The sequence below is a fragment of the Vipera ursinii genome, assembly GCF_947247035.1.
Source record: "Vipera ursinii genome assembly, chromosome: 6".
In the NCBI taxonomy this organism is placed as follows: Eukaryota; Metazoa; Chordata; class Lepidosauria; order Squamata; family Viperidae; genus Vipera; species Vipera ursinii.
In genome coordinates, this window is record NC_139515.1 from 43,079,111 (window position 1) to 43,095,916 (window position 16,806).

At 45.0% G+C, this 16,806-nt stretch overlaps 1 protein-coding gene across 10 annotated transcripts in view; it reads right to left on the bottom strand.

The window, feature by feature from the left end:
• GRIP1 (glutamate receptor interacting protein 1) overlaps positions 1–16,806 on the bottom strand; it is a 341,679-nt gene that overhangs the window by 193,730 nt on the left and 131,143 nt on the right. The gene's annotated exons all lie outside the window — the stretch shown is intronic.

Consider the following 16,806-nt stretch of genomic DNA (forward strand, 5'->3'; position numbering starts at 1 on the left):
ATTAAAATTCTATATATTCTTATTAATGAACTGTAGTAATATTTCTACAATGAGATTAAACAAAACAGTTGTTTGTTGGTAACCCTAGTTATTTAGAAAAAAACTATCTAATGCAATAATATTCTTACTTGAGCCAGTACTTATAATGGATTAACTATTCCAATCAATTTACTGCAAATATTAATCTGTATTAATATTTCTAATCAACTAATCTTGGAACTAACACTAAAAATCAAACTGGGAACCATCTTCTAAACAATAGTTTTTTGGAGGAAATAATGAAAAGTGTGATTGTCCATTTAAAAATATTATTATCTAATCAATTAAAACAAATTATTCTTTTTAAATAATCAAGCCCCAAATTATCCTTACTTAGAGCTAAGCCAGTTTTTGTATCAAAACACACATTACATATCGTAGTATTAATCTATCAAGATAATATTTACATTCCTTAATTATTATTGTAATTAGATCTGGTACTCCTAAGAATTTTATCCTTAATGCACTTTTAAGATCATCAGTCCCCAAACCTACATTTCCATAAGTCCTGCTTGTAATATTCCCCTTCATTATTCCTGCATTCAGTATTTCTAGTATCCATGCTTTTCTTAGGTCATTGGTTTTTTGTTAGTATCTACCTTACCTCCTTTCCACCAAAAAGATGCTTCTATTCAGATGATTTAAAAATATATATAAAATACTAGAAAAAGTTTGGTTTTTTGTACTCAGCTCTACAATAAGTTGTTTCTTAAGATACATGTTCTACCTGAGTATTAACTACTCAGATAAACTGACAAGCAATAAAAGAGAAATAAATGAAACAGAAAACATACTCATATTTATTGCCCTCCTTATGAGGAACTGTTTTAATTTACAGTACATCTTCCATTAGGTAGGATAAATGCCCAACTCAGCAAATTATACTCTGCAGCACTTTTAAAGTACCCCAAGAGTGATTCAGTGTTGACTTCAATATTATCGCAAGTGCAATTAGTGCTAAAAGGTAAAGGAATGCTCATTACCATTATAAAGTGAGCAGTAAAACACTGATATGAAATATAAAGCTTCTGGGATGATTCATTTATCTCAGACCTAAAATGGGAAAATATTTTAAAAGAATGGGCAAGAGTGTGATCCTAAGTATCTACAATAATTTAATTTTTAATTTAATTTTATTAGATTTATATACCGCCCTTTCCCGAAGGACTCAGGGCGGTTTACAGGGCATTTTAAAATCACACCAATACAAAATACAAAAGTTAAAAGACAATTAAAAAGATTAAATTATCCCTGAAAATAAAACCCCAGTTAAAATTCTCAGCCTGGGCCAGAGAGCTCAAAGAGCCAAGTCTTCAGGTCTACTACAGACATGTCAAACACAAGGCCCGGGGACCGGATCCAGCCCGCGAAGTGGTTTCATGTGGCCCACAAAGCCATCCTGGAAACAGTGAGGGAACAGCCCCCACTGCCTTGGCCCTGGCCCAGAGACCCTCCTTCTGCCAGAAACCCTCAGATCTGTCCCACTCCTGCCCAGGCCCCCATAGGCACCCTTGATGCGAACGATGTAGAGCTGGCCACGCCCACCCAGTAGGCCATACACACTCTAGCCACGCCCACCCAGTAGGCCACGCCCACCCAAATTGTTTAGCCTAAGTATTGCTATCTCGCTTCTGTAATCAGTATTTGCATCAGGGACAAATTTCATGGAAGTGTGGGAAACATGTACACAGATGGGATGTACTGAAGGAGGGAATAAGGGAGCGTACAGGAATGATTGATATCTTCCTTATAATATAATGACTCTATTGTCTGATTTTCATTGGCTATGTTTATAAAGCAATGCTACTAACTTTCTAATGTGTGGCACTTCTGAAAGCAACGCTGCCAGTGCTCAGACTGTGTTCCAACCATGGCCTTATTTTGATCGAAAATAAAGTGCTGTATCTTTAAGCAGCCTCTGGTTGACTTTTCATGATTGGACTTTTTTATGATTTCTCAAGTTTTGCCATGGGCCAGTGACCTTACATATTTGGTGCCCGAACAGGGACTTGAAGGTTTTTTGTTCAAAGTGGTTTCCCATTGATAACCCGTCCCGTTGTGACTCACAACCTTCAGCTATGACATCCAGGAAAACTGGTGTAGGCCAGCCAGTGGCGTAGCGTGGGGGGTGCAGGGGGGGCCGGCCGCACCGGGCGCAACATCTGGGGGGGCGCACTCGACGGCGCCGGGATCCGGCAGGGCGGAGGCACCGGAGCCCCAGCCGGGAAGGGCCTGACGCCCCATGGCGCGCCACACACACACACAAACACAAACACACAACCACACAGCGTGACTCCTCCTTCGGGCCGCTCCGCCTTCGCTCCGGCGCTGGACGGAAGCGGAAGCCTTCTCTCCCTCCTCCCCCCCGCAAAGGAGAAGGCGGCTCCTGAGCGTGCACAGAGCGCGGCCCTCCTGCAAGCCCGGGGCTCCGCTGCGGAGGCTCTCCCAAGGCGCTCGAGAATTTAAGCCATTCTGGACATTAGGTTAAGTAAGATAGGTGCTCTATATGTTAGACAGACTTGAAAATGGAAACTTGTGTGGATTTTTGTCTAGATCTCCCAGATTACTCTAGATTCCCCATGATGGCTGGGAATTCTGGGAGTTGAAGTCCACATGTCTTAAAGTTTCAAGGTTGGATGCCCTTTCTCTAGATAACTAAGCTAAGTGAAGTAGGTGAAGCTAGTAAGATAAACTAGTTGCTTTTCTTCAAGGCTTTGAAACTTTTTTCCTTTTTTTTGCAAAGTTTCTCATTAAAGTCTGCTGAATAGTTGTAAATTTGACCCATTTTTCAGTTAACGTTGCAAGGCAGTTTTCTAGGGTAACTATTCTTTCCTTTCCTATTTTTAATGTAGAAACCAGAGAACAGTTCACCAAATCATTTAAGGCCAGTGGTGTGTGTGCGTGTGTGAACTTCTTTTCAAATATGTGGAATAATTTTGCAACCACCTGACTTTGCTTCTGCTTGTAATTTTTCTTTCTTCCATTCAATCATTCTTGGAGACTGTAGTTTTCTTCCTAGGGCTGAGACAGATTGACTGGTCCATGGTCATCCAGCTAGCGTTGTGCCTAAGGCAGGACTAGAACTCATAGTTTCCCGGTTTGTAGCCTGATGTCTTAACCACTACACGACTAAACTGGCTCTCCTGCTTGTAACATAACCCATCACAAATTCCTAGAAGTGAAACACCATTATTTGTTCCAAGCACAATTTGTGGCATGATTCTTTCCTATATCAGTCCCAAGCCAACACTACAGAAATGGTGAGGTTTTCTCAAAGATCAGAAACAAATATCAGGATAAATCAGGACTGGGAACACCTAACCTCTCATATTTGCCCTGGAAATATGGACTATGTGGTCATGAGGTTTGGAAATGTCAACAGCCTTGTTGCTTATCTTTTATATAAACTCTAGTGCAATCTTCTTCAAGGATCTGTATTTGAATCAATGTTCTTTCCTTTTTTATAAACGATCTGGTGCATGAGTGAAATGGCCAAGTTTGCTGACCAAACCAAATTGTTTAGAGTAATTAAAACAAAACAAAAAGAACAATAAAAATGTGTTTAGGAAATATATTGGCTCCTTTACTATATAGACACTGGACTTCATCCAATGCTAGTTTTTTGTAAACTTTGCTCTTGGCCTTTTGTGTAGTGAGATCTTTCAGATTACCCATTATAACTACTGGAATAATATCTTCTGTCTCGTATTTCATTTTTAAATAGTTTATGATTATTCCAACTGGGCAGAAGAATAGAGAAGATCTTCATCTGAATATTGGATGGTCTGCCTTACAAACAAAAGTTATTTCATTTCTTCAAAAGCTGCTGGCCCAGGGTTGTATCTATGTCCTCTCTTGGTAATTAACATTCTGGAGTTTTGTGTTCTTTTTAAATCACTTAATTGTACAGCAACTGTCTGATACTCTCCAGGGGTCCCTGCTCTGGAACGAAAGCTGTGTCGGCAGGTTGCCGATCCAACCGTGCATCGGCGATCGGGACCGCCCCCCCGACACACGTCGCCAGCAGCGAGAGTTTCCAGCCAGGCCGGCGAATCTTTGGGGCGAGGTGCCAAAGAGAAGGAGGCGGCTTGGCTTGGATAAGCAGCGTCTGGGCAGAAAATAGGTCGGGCGCCGCAGCAAGTATGAACTCCTGGGGTTCAGCCTAAGCAGGCAAAGCTGCAGGGTGGGTTGGTTGGCTTTTCCGGCTTTGGAATAACCTTGGGAAGCTGAGGCATTGTAAGTTGGAAGTCATTGTTTGTTGCCTAACATGTTGGGTCAACCCCACGCCACATGCTAAGCCATAAACCGTGGTTGGTATCCAGGGTTTAGGACAAGATGGAGAAAACTAGCCAATTGTGGGATCATAAATCTTGATGAAGCCCATCATTGCTCCATGTGATGTATGCACTCAATCTACAAACGTAGTCCAAGCCTATTCACATGTAAGGTCATTCTCTCGTGGGGTTTATCCTGACGTGCACTAAGAGTGGAACAAACATGCCCCATTAACCATTTTCAACGCCATGTCCTCTCTTTGTCTCATCCTAAATCACAGCTGAGGCACCTTAAAGTTGCCTTGTTTCAGTTTTAAACTAGCATTTTCCCTCTTCTCCAGAGACCCTTTTTTGCCTTGAACCTAACTCAGGGGTAGGCAACCTTGGCTCTTTTATGACTCATGGACTTCAACTCCCAGAATTCCTGAGCTAGTGGAAGAGACTCGAGTGCTAAAATCCACGGGTTAGGGGGCGCAAATTACTTGCCTTGCCCCGGGTGCTGACAACCCACGCTACGCCACTGAGGCCAGCTATAAGTCAAGAGGGCTTCCAGACCCTTTGTGTCTGGAGATTTTTGAACTGGCCAGCTGCGAGTAGACCTGAGTTTGTCTGGACCTGAATGTTGAAAGAGGCTTCCATCTTGTGCCATTGAAGATAGGAGGAGATGAGAACACAGGAGAAATTTGGTAAGTAGAAATAAACATTACAGAATGAGAAGGAGGTTGGGGGAGTGTGTGTGTGTGTGTGTGTGTGTGTGTGAGTGAGTGTGAAATGACATGATAGAGATGAGTGACTGTTTAGGAAATCCCCTATAAGGGACTCCCACATAAGAGAGGATGCAGGCTGACCTGATGCCGAAGGAAAGGTATTGAGAAATCTCTTGGGGGTTATTCATTTGTACTGAGCAAATGAACTGGTGTTTAGGAAAGAGGAGGAGCTATGTTTCCAGTAGGCTGCATGTTTTTTGTTTTTTTTTAGAGTGTCAGATTGCAGTTTCAGGTTTGACCTCTGGGTGTCCCCCAAGTGCTTAAAAAATTCTTTTCTTTTCTTTTAGGGAAGTATCTGTTAATCTCTTTTAAATCGTTTCTTCTATTTTAGAAGAGCAAAGCCAAATTTTCAAATAAGAGCAGGAAGTAAGGATTAGATAGTCAAAAGCTTTTAGTCCACAAGTTATAAAGTTCTAGTTGAGGTCCAATTCATTTTTTCAATTTTTTTTAAAAACACCCCTGGAGGCTTGATCACTGCTATTTTGAAGGGAGGGTTGAACTCCCCCCTCCCTCTCCGCAGGGGGGAAGGTACTTAGCAGCTTATTTAGGTGAAAGGAAGAATATTGGAGTATAAGAGAGGGATCTTACCCAGTCTCTTCCATGCTGCTTTAATGTTGCCTGGTGGTAAGTGCGACTTTGGCTGTCTGCAGCCTAGTAACCAACCATGGCCAGTCTTTCGTCCGCCAGTTTGAAGGGAATGCAGGTAGTAACGGGAGGGTTGCGGCTCCCCCGCATTTCTGCAAAAGCCCCTTCTTGCTGGTTGCCCCTCCAGTGCAACTCTTCGGCCCTTTTAGGAACCCCCAGCGATGCAAAACTGGACGTGATAGACAAGAGCCATCCTCCAGACGTCCATAATGGCGGCGTTGGCAAACTGCATGTTAGCCCACTGGAATGCACTGAAATTGTGGCAGTAAAAATAATCTTCAAGAAAGCAATGTTGCAAAATTTGGTGCACCTCCATTTGGATAGCTTATCTTTTTAACAACTTCAGCCACGGAAGAAAAGAAAAGAAAAATTCAAAGAAGAACTGAATGCAAGTCCCTCCCCTAATCTGGCTCTTTGGATGTACATTCAATTCCTTTCTGTTAGACACTGTCACTATCTACTGTCCTTGGAAACTATTCCTATTATCAGATGTGAAGAGAGGAGGCTGCTCTCTGCAGTTTTTCCCTCCCCCTTCAATCTGGCAAAGGGCCACAAATTCAACTTTTCTTTTGGTCCTTCCCCACTGTCCTTTTAATTTGCTGGGAAAAATTGAGAATGTTCTCCTCCCTTTTTGGAGAAAAATTTAAAAGGGAGGCCTGCATTAGCCTCAAACTCTAAATTGATGTGTTTCTTTAATATTTGGCCATCTGGAACATTAAGCTTGGATTTGGAATGGTGAGAAAAGTAGAAGGTGGTTAAGGGCCTTCAAAAATCACATCTTGATTTTTCTCACTTCTCGGAGGACAAGCAACAGGCCTGGAAATGTTGTCTTAATGGTATCTGTGTATGTGTGTGTGTGTGTCTTTCTGTGTTATTTCCAAGACTTGGAAGAGTGGAAAAACCCTCCGATAACATCAAACAAAAAGACTTATTTAAAAATAAAATGGTTTGCCTGGAGAAAGCATGAAATGAAATATCTCTATGTGAAATTGTTTATGCAAGCAGTTTGAATGGAAGTGAATGTGTGGGTATGCTGATGTCCAAATGCTTGTGTGGGGGTTAGTTCCCCACCCCGACCCCAGGCTGTGAAAGAAACAGTAAACTGCAGATTTTATTGTTGTTGTTGTGGGATAAGTAGAAAATATTGAAAGAATGACCATCTTGCTACGTTTTGTTTACTTTTTATTTGGGGGAGAAACAGAAAAAGGGGGGTGGGTGAATTTGTGTAATCCTTTTAAAACTTTTTTTCTGTCTGCTTAACTCTGGCCTCAAAGGTGGAGGGGAAGGAGGGAAGGAGGGGAAAGTGAAATCTGAGATCTGCTCTTACAGTTTTTGGTTTGTAATTTTGCTTAGGAACAAAGAACAAAGGAAATCTTGTTTAGCAGGAATTACAACCAAATGAGGACTCTATATACCCACCAACCAAAGGAAATGATTCCGCATTGTTTTGCTTAGATTTGTAAATGTTTTTAAAAGTTTGATGCTCTAGTTTCAGTCTTTTGGAAAAAGTTGGAAAGAAAGAAGATTGATTAATAGTAAAAGGGAAAAAGTTACTCACACAAAGTTGAGAGACACATGGGCTGAGGAAAATGGCATGCAGCTGCAAGAAGGAAGTGAATGTTGAGAGGGAGGAGTTAAAGAATATGTTTTGTTTTTGGCTTATGTTGTGGGTGGTACACAATGGCTGGACAGCTTGTGACATCTAGTGATGAGACCATTTCAATAGAGGCCTCAGCTCTGGAAAACTTGCTTTGAAATGATGTATGGGAGTTGCACGAAGGTTCAAGAATGTCAATGAAGAAGAGAAGAATGTACTTGCATAATCTGACACAGGTTTTGTCTTCTATCTCAGTACAGGCCCAGGCTGCCCTACCACCTGTCTCTGACTGATCGTTGTTCCTGGAGAGTGGGTTCGGGTGAAGGAACTATAAGTCTAAGTGGTTCCATTCCCATCAAGTCCTCCTGAGCACCTCAACTGCAGTGAGAAATGGAAGGAATCAAGGTGGGGCCACAAAAAGTTCTATCTTCCCCTCTCCAATGGCAATCCTAGCAGCTGGATAGCCTAACTTTGACCTGTCTCACTTGTTGAACTGTTTCCATCTAACTAGAAGAAAACTTCAATGGACTGGACTACCCTGGAACTCAGGTTCGTAGTATCTAGACTGTGTATTGCTACATTTTTACTTTGTTGCTGCTGTTTCCCCCACACCTTCTTCAGACCATAGGCCCAATAATTAAAGGAACAAAAGGGAGTTGTGTTTATAAGAAGACTACGTATTCCACTTGCAAAGTGGGGAATCGGGTCACTTGTTATGCTCCTGTCAATACAGTAAAGCCCTACCAACAACTTAAAATCTGGACATATGGAGGGATGCACAGACAATACCTCTTGGGAAAGATTAGCACAAGACTTATGGATAGTGACAGAGTCTCCTTTGATGCATGTAAGCTATTGACTATAATCAAACTAAATGGATTAAGTAAGCAGCAATGGGGTGGAAACAGGCCTACTCATTTAACGCCAAACACATTTATACATCCTACCCAACCTGGCACAATCGAAGGAAATTCAATGTGATTAAAGGATGACTCCCAGTGCAACGCTGATTCCTGCAACCCGGTGTGCTTCAAGATAACCAGACCAGCGGACTTCTCAGCATCATTTGGACTAGCTATCGATGGAACCAAATGCAAATATGGGTTCACGTTGACACTATTATACCACCATCCCAGAAACATTTTAGAGTTTTTCATTCTTTTTACAATGAACTGGAAATCACAATAGCAAAGAACCTTTTTATTGATTTGGCCAAAAGAATGGACTTCTGAAAGTGGCATCCACACAGAAAACAGGTTGTTCACATATTTGCATCCCACCACTGGGAAGTCAGATTTTCCAAATGGAGAACTTAAGAACTGTACATGCATCTCATCTCATTTAAAGCTCTCCATTAATATGCTTACCCAAACAGTCTCTGATTGCAGCACATGATGATTGCACAGTTCAGAAATACTACAACTAGACTATTTTTAGGATCACCTAAAAAAAAATCTTGGTCAAGGAATACTAAGAAAAACTGACAATTAGAAGAGAGGGAGGGAGGGAGGGAGGGAAGAGTAAAGTATAACATATTACTTTCATGTGCATGTCTGATTACTTTAGATTACATTCATATGTGCTGCTTTAAAATACAACTCAACACAATCTTAGTTTTATTTCCTTAATTTTCTTTCTATTAAGTTATTGCTTTCTATTGAATAAGTTATCTTGCTCATTGTATTTGAAAAACAATTCTCTTTCATTACCACAAGTTTGGATGCTTACTTTGTCTCCTTTCTGCTTCTTCATCTGCTATTTGCTCTAAACAACTTTTCAGTGAGTTCACATTCTTCTTTATAGCACAATTTCTTCAAAAGTATCTAATCTTCCAGTACCTATTTTACTAATATGTGTCAGTTTGGTATTGAAGTTAAGGCATCAGGCTAAAAACTGGGAGAGGCTAAAAACCAGGGGATAGGTTCAATTCCCCACCTTAGGCATGAAGCCAACTTGGCCAGTCACTGTCTCTTAACCCTAGGCAGCAGGGAATGGCATAACACTTCTGAAATCTTCACAAGAAAGGTGCAGGAATTAATCCAGGCAGTCACCAGGTATCATGTCCAACTTGAAGGCACAAAAACTCCACTAATAAACTACTTTAATTTCTATTCTCTCTTAATTTATGTGGTATAGCTGTCACTGAGTGACTCTGAGAGAAAGCCCATCATAACTGCTGTAGTTTAAAGTTCAAATATAATGAAAATGCCCAACAGGCTCACCACAGACACTCCCCAATTCTCCGCCAGGAGCCTTTTATATTAACTCTTCCTCCTGTCCTGCAAAGCTATTCCCTATGTCCTCCACAAGTATTGTGTTGTTTTCCAGATTTGTTAGCATAATTGGTTGGAATCCTTTCTTCTTTTACTTGCTCTGTTTCTCTCGATATTCCATCAATGCCTATAACCTTCCAATTTGTTAATGATAAGAGAGCTGATCTAAAAATCAACTTGTAATGTGATAGGTTCTTGCAAGTAGAGTATTTTGGACATTTCTACTATGCAGAATTTCAGTATACTATCTTTCTTTGCTCTTCTTTGAATCAGTTACTGTCTGTCCAATAACATTCTTTAGCATATCAATATGAGGTTGGAATCTACTTCTGATTTCAAACATCTTTTGGAAAACTTTCCTTGTTTTTTTATATCTGTTTCAATCTTCAATATCTTTACATGTCATTGGAATTCTTCTTGTCTCTTTTAACAGGTCTTCATTAAGTTTCTTCCTGGGAACTTTGTTTTTCTTGGCTTTGATTTCATTCTTCTCTTCATTAAACTAGACATACCCAATTCCAGCAACTGTTCCTCATATGTTTTAGCCTCCAGACCTCTAATCATCTTTGTTGCTTTTCTCTGCACTCTTTCTAGAGTCTCAACATCTTTTTTACATCGTGGTGACCAAAACTGGATGCAGTATTCCAAGTGTGGCCTTACCAAGGCACTGTAAAGTGGTATTAATATTTCACGTGATCTTGATTCTATCCTTCTGTTAATACAGCCTAACACTGTGTTGGCTTTTTTGGCAGCTGCAGCATGCTGCTGGCTCATATTTAAGTGATTGTCCACTAGGACTACGAGATCCCTCTCACAGTTACTATTGAGCAAGTTACCACCTATACTATACCTGTACATTTGGTTTTTTTGCCTAAATGTAGAACTAAAGAGCCTCTTGTTGCGGGTGAAGGAAGAGAGTGCAAAACTTGGGTTGAAACTTAATATTAAGAAAACCAAGATCATGGCATCTGGCCCTCTCAATTCCTGGCAAATAGATGGGGAAGAAATGGAAGTAGTGACAGATTTTATTTTCCTGGGCTCCAAGATCACTGCAGATGGGGACTGTAGCCAAGAAATTAAAAGACGCTCCTGGGGAGGAAAGCCATGGCAAATCTAGACAGCACACTAAAAAGCAGAGACGTCACCCTGTCAACAAAAGTGCGTATAGTCAAGGCTATGGTCTTCCCAGTTGCAATGTATGGCAGTGAAAGTTGGACCATAAGAAAGGCTGAGCACCAAAAAATTGAGGCCTTTGAACTATGGTGCTGGAGAAGACTCCTGCGAGTCCCTTGGACTGCAAGGCGATCAAACCGGTCAGTCCTAGAGGAGATCAATCCTGACTGCTCTTTAGAAGGCCAGATCCTGAAGCTAAAACTCAAATACTTTGGCCACCTAATGAGAAGGAAGGACTCACTGGAGAAGAGCCTCATGCTGGGAAAGATCGAGGGCAATAGAAGAAGGGGACGACAGAGAATGAGGTGGCTGGATGGAGTCACTGAAGCAGTAGGCGTGAGCTTAAATGGACTCCAGAAGATGGTAGAGGACAGGAAGGCCTGGAGGAACGTTGTCCATAGGGTCGCGATGGGTCGGACACGACTTCGCAGCTAACAACAACAACAACAACAACAACAGAACTTTACTTTTTTCACCAATGAATTTCATTTTGTTAGATAGCACCCAGTGTTCCAGTTTGTTCAGATCCTCCTGAAACTTAAGACTATCTTCTGGAGTGTTGGCTATTCCTGCCAGCTTGGTGTCATCTGCAAATTTGATGAGTTCCCCATCTATCCCCTCATCCAAATCGTTGATGAAGATGTTGAAGAGCACTGGGCCTAGAACAGAGCCCTGGGGCACTCCACTACATACTTCCCTCCATGTAGAAGCAGTTCCAATGAGGTCCACACGCTGAGTATGGCTGGTCAGCCAGCTACGAATCCATCTGGTGGTGATGCTGTCTAACCCACATTTTTCTATCTTATCAAGAAGTAGGTTGTAATCTACTTTATCAAATGCCTCTGGTCCACTAATTTTGTCGCTTGGTCAAAGAATGCAATAAGGTTTGTCTGGCATGATCTCTTTTTGACAAACCCATTTTGGCTTTTAGTAATGACTTTGTTTGCCTCTAGGTGTTCGCTGATTTGTCATTTGATTATCTTTTCCAGAATCTTCCCAGGTATTCAGGTCAGTCTGATAGGTCTGTCGTTTCCTGGATCTATTTTTCCCCTTTTTTGAAGATGGGAGCTACATCAGCTCTTCTCTAGTCCTCTGGTAGTTCCCCAGTGCTCCAGGATCTTTGAAAGATATAGTTCAGTGGTTCTGAGATCACAGCTGCCAGTTCCTTGAGAACCTTGGGGTGTAATCCATCTGGTCCTGGTGATGTGGACTTGTCTAGGTTGGATAGGGGCTCACTTACCATTTTCTTGCCTATCTTAATTTGCATTTCTAATCTATTTTTTATGGTACTGTTTTTGATAGGTTGGACTGTTTTTTCCCCTTTGTATAAAGACAGAGGCAAAAATGAGTTAAATAACTCTGCTTTCTCCCTATTGCTTGTCACCTTCTTGCCACTTTCCCCCACTAATGGACCAATCATTTTCTTAACTTTTTTCTTGTGTTTTACATGTTGAAAGAAGCTTTTTTGTTATTTTTGACTTTGGTCACAAGCTTTAGTTCATTTTGAGCCTTAGCTTTCCTCACTTCATCTTTGCATGCTCGGACTATTTGCTGATATTCTGCTTTAGTTATGTGCCCCTATTTCCACTTTGTATACTTTTTATCTTTCAATTTATCAGAAAATTCTTTATGCAGCCATGCTGGTTTCTTATGAGAGCTGTTATTTTTCTTCTTTGTTGGTATTGTGCTAGACTGGGGTTTTATTATCTCACTTTTCAAAATTTCCCAAGCTTCTTGAGTTGTTTTCCCCTTGAGGATTCTCATCCATGGAATCCTTCCCAAGACCTCTCTAAGTTTATTGAAATTAGCTCTCTTAAAGTCCAAGACTCTAGTTTGACTGTGTTCTATTGCTTGTGTTTCCAGAATGTTGAATTCCAATATTGCATGATCACTTCCCCCCAAGGTTCCTGTGGCTTCAACACCTTCTATAATTTCATCTCTGTTAGTGAGAATTAGATCCAATATGGCTAATCCCCTAGTTCCCTTCTCTACTTTTTAGGAGACAAAGTTGTCTGCTAGATTTGCCAGGAATCTGTTTGATCTTTCACTTGGTGCAGAGTTCGTCTCCCAGTTGATGTCAGGGTAATTAAAGTCCCCCATTACTATTGCGATGTGCTTGCTACATAGCCTAGTTAGCTGACTAGCAAAAGGTTCATCTATTTCCTCTGTTTGGTTGGATGGCCTATAGTATATACCTATGGCAATGTCATTTTCCCCCCTTTTATATTGACCCAAATGCATTCAAGACAGATTAACCAGATTAACACCTGGTTAATCAGCTGCATGAATACCGCAGGAGCCCCCTGCAGACCAAACGGCATCACCCTGAACTGGTAACTACCGAGTGGACAATTAAAGGCCATCTTCCACTCATCACCAGCCTTAATCCTCACCCTGTAGTACGCCTCCCTCAAGTCCAGCTTCGTAAAGACCCGTCCTTTGGCCAGATGGGCCAGCAGGTCCTTCATGAGGGGAAGAGGGTACAGGTGCTCCACACACACCCTGTTCACACCCAAAAAATCCACACATAACCAGAGGGTCCCGTCCTTCTTCTCCTTGAATAAGACGGGCACCGCAATCCTGGAGCGAACCAGTTGGATGAACCCCCTTGCCAGGTTCTTATCGATGTACCATCACAGCTCCTGCATCTCCGGGGGCGTCATGGCATACATGCAGGGCTTAGGCAGTTTAGCTCCTGGTTCCAACTCAATAGCGCAGTCCGTTGGTTGGTGGGGTGGCAGGACGTCACACTCCCGCTCGTTAAAGACGTCAGTCAGGTCAGAGTATACCCGTGGCACCTGGTCCACCTGTCCAGGCTCCACTACACAGGCTTTCTCCTCCTTGGTCAACCCCTCTAGCCTCACATGGGTGTGACCCGGGGGTTGGGGTCCCATCCCAAGGCAGAGGTGACGGTAACCCCCTTCCCACTAGATCGTCGGACCCCACTTATCCAGCCAGGTAAGCCTCAGGATTAGAGCCTCAGTCATGGTGGGTACCACGATAAACTGCAGGGTCTCCCAATGCTCACCCATCTCCAGTCAGATGGGTTCTGTCACATGGGTCACTGGTGCTCCCCCCAGAAGGGACCCGTCCACCTGCTGGAACTTGAGTGGGGTGGTCAAGCGTTCCGTCCTAATGCCCACCTCAGATACCACTGTCTGGCTGATCAGACAACGGGTGCTTCCAGAGTCTATTAACGCCTGGTACTACCTCTTCCGTCCCGTTTGCGGGCTTACCAACATCACCAGGATCGCAAAGGGACATACTGGTGCGCTTACCATAGGGTCCTCCTCCTGCTTCTCTGCACTATCGTAGATCACAGGTCCGACGACTGTTGGTGTCTCCATCACCCCAGGCGCTTGACCCTGTAGGTGGTGTGCGGCTCGCGAGCGCTCCGCAGACCTTCTAGGCATAGCACCGCGTGTAGGAGGGTTGGATGGGACCACTCAGAGTGCCAGGACTGGGCACTCTGCCACCCAGTGACCTGGTTGGTTGCACCGGAAACACCGAATTGTGGGACGGGACACCAGGATGGGAGCCTTCGATGTCGCCGCTGGGGTTTTCTGTTCCTTCTCCCTTGGCTTCTCAATGGCTCTACGGTTTCCAGACATGATCTCCGTCCTTCCTGTAGTCCGACGTCCAACTCAACGGCCACCCGGAACCAGTCCTGCAACCTGTTCGGAATGCCACGGACGACACATGCCCTGCAGAGAGCCCCATCTAGCCCCGCCCTGAAATGATGCACCAGCAGATGCTCTGGCCATGAGCGTAGTTTGCCGGCCACCTGGAGGAACTCACGGACATACTCCACTGCAGGCCTGCCGCGCTGACGAAAACCCAACACCTCAGCCTCAGCTCGCTGAACCCGGGAGACGTCCTCAAACCGTGCTCGCAGGGCATCCAAGAAGAGGCAGACATTTCCCAGCTCTCTGGCATGGTCACTGTACAAGTCAGCAGCTCAGGCCGCAGCCTCACCCTGCAGACTTGCTGTAACCGCTGCCACCATCACCCACTGGGACGGGTAAACCGGGGCATAACTGTCCAAGTAAACTATGGTGTGGCCCAGGAACATAGCCAAACGATCGGGGTGGCCATCATATGTCACCAGCAGGGGTGGTGGGCCCCAAACCACACCCGATCCCCAAGGACCTGTCTGTGGGTTTGGGCCTCCCAGGTTGGGCCCATATCTCTGTAAGCTGGCTGCCTGCCAACCCAGAGCACTGGCTGGTCGTGATGCCTGCTGAGTGGAGCTTCCGTCTGCTGTCATCCAGGCACCCAGGCTGCTCTGCGGCATTGCCTTTGGGAGCTGCCCCACAGGCCTCTTCCCCTGGACAGTGTCCTGACCAGGCGGACCCTGGAGCTGGGGGCTAGCCAGTCAAAAACAGGATGGTCCTGAGTGCACAGACTGAGTTGCAGCTTGCGACCATCATCCTGCATCATGTTCAGGTTCTGCGGTCTGCCATGGCTCCTGACAACCGACCTCCCCAAACCTGTCCCTGAGTACATGCATTGTCTGGCTACCCGGCGCTGTGGAGTAACTCCAATCCTCCCCATGTTCATCCATCAGACGCCACTCCCTCCATTCCATCAGTGGACCTCTTGGCCGGGTTGTCTGTCTCTGGCTAAGGTCCATGCGGCCCAGGGCAGGGCTAAACCACCATTCCCCTCCCTGGGCCTGGTCTCCTGCCTCCTGGGATTCATCCACAGCAGTCACCGGAGGAGGGTCCTGGACCTTGGGCCTCACCGCTGGTTGGGCCTCTTCCAGCCCCACTGCCTCAAGGGGTGCCGCAGCACCAACCGGTGCCTGCTCACCAACCGCCGGGCCAGGCCCCTGTGTTTCCTCTGCCATGCCTCAGCCCAACAAGGAAAAGGACAGGCAAAGGTGAACAATTATGAGGAATAGAATGAACGCTGACTTACTGTCAAATCCTCGTCCGCATGAAGAAACACACAGCAATCAGCAGGAATGGGTGACAAACCAAAGTTGCTTTATTCAGCCTCCAAAGGAAATAAAGTCAGCGTTGGCAGCACACTGCTCCCAACGCGCATAAATAGCCATCAGGCATAACAGCTCCACCCCCACAACACAAGCCAACATCCGTCCTTGCGGCTATATATACAATTCCCCTCCCCCTCAGTTCCCTTTCTGCAGTCCTGCATGCGTGCACCGTTTCGCCGTTCCCCTCATCCGGCATGCTGCTTCCAACACCGTGAGTACCCCATACAACCCCCACACTGATTCCCAAAGCGTCTCGAGCCCCCTGGGCCTCACTACCACACAATTACTCCACAGGAAACCGGCCAGGAGGACCCAGGTGTCCAGCCGTGTCTACCAGGGCCCTGAAAAACCACCAGCTGGCAACCAAGGACCCAGGCGCTGTCAGGCGGTCAGCGGGAACAGCAGACAGGGTCCCCCGTGCATCTGTGGCTGCTTGTATACCCGGCCTCTGCAGGCAAGCAACCGAGGGCGACGGAGCCGGCCAGGAGTCAGTGAGTCCGGGTCAAAAAGCTGTGGCGACCAGCTGGGAGGCGGCAGAAGGCGGCGGGACCAGCTGGGAGTCGGCAGGCCTGTCCTGCGCCTGCGCAGGTGCAGCAACCAGCTGGTGAGCAGTGGAGAGCGGCAGGGCCAGCCGGGAGTTGGCAGGCCCGTCCGGAAGGCTTCCCTGCACAGGCGTGATCTCCGGCAGTGACTGGAGGCCACACGGCAAATGGCAGTGTCCGGGGAGGCGCACAGCAGCGTGGGAAGCGGGCTGGTGTTGTGGCGGCTCGGAAGGAGGACCCAGGCCACCTGAGGCCTGTCAGGTGGGAGACACCGAGCTGCTACCCGTAGCTGACCCCCCCTTGAAGTGTTGGGCCCATGGGGCTCGACAATTGTGCTCTATTTCTGTAGAGATGTAGTTATTTCTTATATAGAGAGCAACTCCACCTCCTCTTTTATTTGGTCTGGTTTTTTTTTAAATAATTTAAATCCCTCTAGCTGTGTGTTCCATTTGTGGGTTTCTTCCCACCATGTTTCTGTAATGACAACAATATCATAT